This window comes from Sciurus carolinensis, chromosome 15, assembly GCF_902686445.1.
Source record: "Sciurus carolinensis chromosome 15, mSciCar1.2, whole genome shotgun sequence".
NCBI lineage: Eukaryota > Metazoa > Chordata > Mammalia > Rodentia > Sciuridae > Sciurus > Sciurus carolinensis.
In genome coordinates, this window is record NC_062227.1 from 40932432 (window position 1) to 40938431 (window position 6000).

Sequence of the window (6000 nt, forward strand, 5' to 3'; positions counted from 1 at the left end):
CCTACAAAATGATAACTATGTGCCAGTGTCCAAGCAATCTTGAAAATCAATGGTTGGTTTGTTTCTTTGTTTACTGGTACTGAAGATTGAACCAGGTACACTTTACCAGTAAACTACATCCTCAGGCACCCACTCCACTGAAAAAAAATTTTTTTTTCTTATTTTGAAACAGGTTCTTAGGGCCTCACTAAATTTCTGAAGCTGGCCTCAAACTTTCAATACTCCCATCTCAGCCTCTTGAGTCAATGGGCTCACAGGCCAGGTGTGAGCCACTACACCAGGGGAAAATCAATGGTTTAGCAAACTGAATGAAAATTGAATGTTTCCATTCTCCTAATAGAAACAAGCAACAAAGTTTAGACCCTACATTTTAAATTATTGTTTTGATATTTTAATTATTGATTGAAGTCTCCAGTCTTTTTAAAATTGTGAAAATAGTACAACTCTTTCCATTCATCTTAGCAATGCCTAGTACCTTTATCATTCTGATAATTGTGTTATGTTGTAGTAATTTCAATCTTTGAATTGCAATTTTCTGTCCCCATAAAAATAGCTACATTTGGGAAATCTCAAATTGAGAAACTAAGTCAACATGGAAGGAAGACCTGACTTGACCTTGGACAAGTCCTTTATAACCATCTCAGGTTCCCATGTTCTTTTGTAAAGTGGCATCACTATATAAAAACAATGTTTCTTCCTAAACCTAAGATTTGATTACTTGAAAAAATATGTGAACTATATACTGTATGGTAATCACTGGGTTATATACAAAAGTAAAAAATTTCTATCATACAGGATACAGAAGTTCATCTTGCAAAAAAATCATGAGAGAAGTATACATTACATTAAGAACTAAAGCAATCTTTCTTAACACAATTTCAAAGTTTCTTTTCTATTAAATTTAGAATAAAATATATTTATTACAGAAATATGTATTTTCTGAAATCAAAAACTGTTAGAACCAAAAGTGGCCTCATTTCATCTAACATAACTTTTCCACTTTGTAAACAAGAGCTCTGAGACCCAGAAACATGGCAACTCTGCTTAAGGTATAATTTATTTTTAAATGAACAAAAGCAAAGCTTTCTAAAAATTAACCACAACTTCCCTGAATAGTGCCAAGAAAAACTCATTTTTAATGTCACAAAGACTGTGAGATTTTTTTAAAAAGTAGTTTGTCTTCTTTGGATGAAACTGGAGAATATCATGCTAAGTGAGATAAGCCAATCTCAAAAAACAGAAGGACGAATGATCTCGCTGATAAGCCGATGATGACACATAGTGGGGAGTGGGAGGGGGGCAAGAATGGAGGAAGGAAGGACTGTATACAGGGAAAAGAGGGGTGGGAGGAGTGGGGGGAAGGAAAAAATAACAGAATGAATCAAACACCATTACCCTATGTAAATGTATGATTACACAATGGTATGCCTCTACTTCATGTACATCCAGAGAAACTAGTTGTACCCCATTTGTTTACAATAAAAAATAAAATAACTATACCACAAAAAAAGTAGTTTGTCTTCTTGATGCTTGGGTAAAGTATTTTGATACTTCTCTAAAGTATTTAAAATACTTTGTCTTCAAAACTAAGTTCTGAGTATGTAGCAAAAATTGGTACAAAGAACAAAGAAATAAGTACAGTGTGTAGTTACATTTTAATAGGGCACACCTACTCAGAAAAAAAGAAAACAAGTTTAACAAGTTCTTGCCAAGAACATCTATTAACTAGACCTATTCATTTAGCAAATAATAGTAATATTGATATAAAGCAACTGTGGAAACTAGCAGGATAATAAGATAGGAGTGAACATAGGACAGTGGGCAAATTTTTCCTGAGTTGCACAAGCTTTATTCCAATTCACAGTGTACATGCATCATAAGTCCAGCATGAGGTAGCATTTATATTTATGGTTTAATCTGGGAGGTGTGTCTCAGGGAACAAATATGTAGTTAGACAGTAAAAGAAAGTCCAGCTTCTATTAGTGTCCCTGATGATTTGAAAATTGAGGGATTAATATTGAAATCAAATATTCACCCCCACTTAGAGAATTTGCAGCCAGGTATCACCAATCTATCTCAATATTGCTTTCAGGCAAGGGTCTGGGGAATGAGCATGAATCACTCTTACAATCCAACAACTGTCTAGTGATCAGGAAGGTGGTTTCCTGGCTAGAGCCTACAGATACCGTCTCAATATGTTAACAGCCCCTAGAACACAAGAGGCCCTTAAGTTAGGTGGAGAAGATGAATAAAATTGTCACAATCTACTAATTTTCTCATTGCTATGAAGAAGTGCCTGGTTGTCGACTGACCCAGAATACTACAGCATCCACTGCTTTGGCAAGTTTGTGATACACGTCAGCTATAAGAATCACAACTTCCTACAATTCAATGACAGCTAAATAAACTCTATATAACATCCTTAAAAAGATTTTTAAGAAGATAATAATTGATTGACTTCATAACAAGTACAAAAGAAGTGAACATTTCATGTAGAGTACCTGATACTCTAAGAGTTAAGGAGGTTTTCAAGTACTCTCATTAAATTTGAAAATCTTTTTATCTGCCACCTTTATAGAAAGTACCCACATTACCAGAATTTTGACTTTTTTGTTTTCACTTTCATAACTTATATTCCTTTATTTACTTTAAATATAAAATAGTGCTATTAAGGATTATTTCAATATATTTATTCATTCTGAACTTTGGGAAGATTAACAATTTTTCTCAACAATTTACCATTAAATATGTGATAAAGAAAGGAATTTGAGCATCAGGGAATATAGAAAATATCTGTTTCTTTCTAATTATTGCAATGAAAAATGCATTTGTACCACTTTCATTTTTTTTTCCTGCATTCTTACTTGATAATATCAGCCACCAGGACAATAACAGTGTATTTGAAACATTAATAACTTCATATAAAAATTAATGAGAAAAGTAGATTCATTACAGAGAAATTAATTTTTCCATACATCTTGTCAAAGTATTAATCTCACAAATATTTATCAAGTTTTTCTGCAATATTCTGTTCTAGATATTGCATCTAGTTGTAGATACTCAACAAATATTAGTGAAATAATTTTTTAAAATTTTTTTTTTTTTTTTTTTTTTGCAGTACTGGGGATGGAACCCAGGGCATTGTGCTTGCAAAGCAAGCACTCTGCCAACTGAACTATCTCCCCAGCCTCTGAAATAATTTTTTGATTAATGCATTTTTATTTATTTTATAAACTATGCTTCAGGCTTATTCATGTACACAATTTGTATGTCAGTGGTTCTCAAGTGGTTCTTATTTTTGGAGTATAGAATTCCCCCTTTTAATGTAGTGTTATATAGTTTGCAATAATATAAAAAAATTTAATTAGAATATAAGTCTTACTATTAATATCTATCAGGAAATAATGACAAAAAGTTACAATTAGTCAATTTAATTTGAATTTATTAATGTTATATTTTCCCAAATATGATACTTTTTATAGATATTTGAAAATCCAAATAAGTATTTGGATTTATTACTAACCTGTCTAAATAACAAATGGAGGACATAAAATTTTGGACCTATCGATTACTTAGTCAATAATGATGGATAAATGTAATATAGCAGAGGCTCTTTGCAATAATTTCAACCCACTGAGTTTCTGGCTTAAAGGTTGGGCCCCACTGACCTGTAGAAAATAGCACTACACATATAAATACAAACTAATACTTCTGTTTTGTTCAAGAAAGCATCATGCTATCCAGACTATGACCTCTTTATGGGTATCTTGAATTCCCAATACCTAGCATGGCATCTGACACTCAATAAGAACTCAATCCATGTTTATTGCATGAATAAATTATTGACTCACACTAATTAGCTGCTCTCTAAATTCATTATCCACTGTTTCCTCAAATTAGTCTACTCTCAGGATCTTTTCTGTGTCTTGAGAGTCAATGAGTATTTTTACACCAGGTCAATGTTTGCTGGGATCTGAATGCAAACAGAGGAAAGGGTATTCATTCTAAAGAGGCATCCCTGCCTGGGCTCACACCACAGGGTGTTCTCATTAAAGAGAAAATAACCCCCAAGGTGAAACTACTTCTTACCACGAAGAATCTTGGCATTGAAGAACGCGGGTCCAAGCTGAGTTTTATGGGCCAAGACACACCCAATGTCTAAAAGCCCTTTTTTCTAGAATTAGGTAGAAAGATGTAAAGGTTACATAATGGGATATGTAGTTCCACAGGAATTTTTCCAAGTCCCCAAGTGTTGACAATAAATAAAAGACAATCAGAAAAAGAGAATCTTTGATATACTATGAGGAAATCTGCAGTATCACAAAACACATGGACATGCACATAGGCACTAAAGCACAGACACAGTCACACTCCACACACACACACACACACACACACACACACACACGTGTGATGAGAACATCCTCTGGAAAGAAAATATAACAGATAAGCAACAATAATAACTTGTTAAGCAAACATTTGGAAGGGAATACCTAGCTAGCATTTAAGAGCTTTGTTTTGGATTCTGGTTGTACAAATAAAACGGATAGGAAGCTTTCCCAACAGGACTCTCATTCCCAACTTGTGCTGAAGAGAAAAAGCTTATCACAGGGCATCCTAAGATGCCTTGCAGATGAGTAACACAACCCAAGTGTTGAACAAGCACCAGGAAAGTAGCACTTGACCTTCAGAAAAGTAATTCTGACGTGGGCTGACGCTGGCAAGCCAGTGGTGATTGCAGAGCCACCTGCAAGGGTGTGACCTGGTGAGGAAACGGTGGAGGGGAGAGGATGACAGCCCACTTGGCATGCCTTCCCTGTGAGGCCTTTGCAACCCACTCTCCAGCTGGAGAAGGAAGCTCACCTGTGGTTCCCATTGGACTAAAGAAGGCAGGGCTGGTTATAGCAAAGCTCACCCAGAACAATCACTGGCCAAGTCCAGCCTCTTCCAGCTCCTCAGGCCTGAGCTCTCTGTGGCTTTGGCATCATCTGCTCCCTCTAGGATAACGCACTCCCCTCCCCACAGTCTCCCCCTGTAGACATTCTCCACCTCCTCTTGAGCCCATCTCAAATGGTAACTCCTCTGTGAGGACTCCTCTCACTCTTTAAAGCAGATTAGTGTTTTCTCTTTGTGTTCTCCTATAGCAATATGTACAAACTTTAATTACAGAAGTTGTTGTTATTTTTGATGTACATGTATTTCCTTAAACGACTGTGTTAGTCCACGTGTCTCACCTACCTTCATATCCTCAGTGTGTTCTCCATAATGGTGGTCAATGCAAGCTGTTTCAATGCTCTGACCCCTCGCAGCTCCCCAGAGAGAGCTAAGTGGAGCTGGCAACCTTTCTTGCTGGTGAGGAGATTAGCACCACCTCTTTTCCCATCTGTGTTCCCTAGTAATGTCCCTATTGTTTTCTTCAGGATCCTTAGATAGTGAGGCTGGGGTTAAATGGGGCTGAGATTGTTTAAAGAGATAGAGGAAGAATTTGGGCAGTCTCTAATAAAATAAGGACCATGAGACCATATTTGGAGTTTGAAAAATTAATATCATCTTTCAAATGACTCACTGACTACAAGATAATTCATAATCATATTTCTGATTTTCTCTCTTACCACTTCCTATCTCATGTTTCCTTTCATGTGGATTGAAGTACCCAAGGTTGTACAAACTCGTCATGATTCTTTCTCATCCCCCTCACTTAATTCCCATACACATTTATTTCCCTATTAAACATGTTATTATCTCTATTTTTTAAAATAAGAAAAGCTAAGATTTATGGACATTAATTGATTTGACCAAGGTCTCAAAATGGAAGACGCAGGATTGGATCTCAGCTTTGTCTGATTCCAGAGGTTTTTTTTTTTTCTATGTGCCAAGAAATTCTTTCTAACAGCAACACTCACAGGGATGGGAATGTCATAAACTGGCAATAGCAGTTTAAGTAGTAGAATACTCCTGGAATCACTGTGTCTCTATTCATTTGCATAACAGTTGTGATAT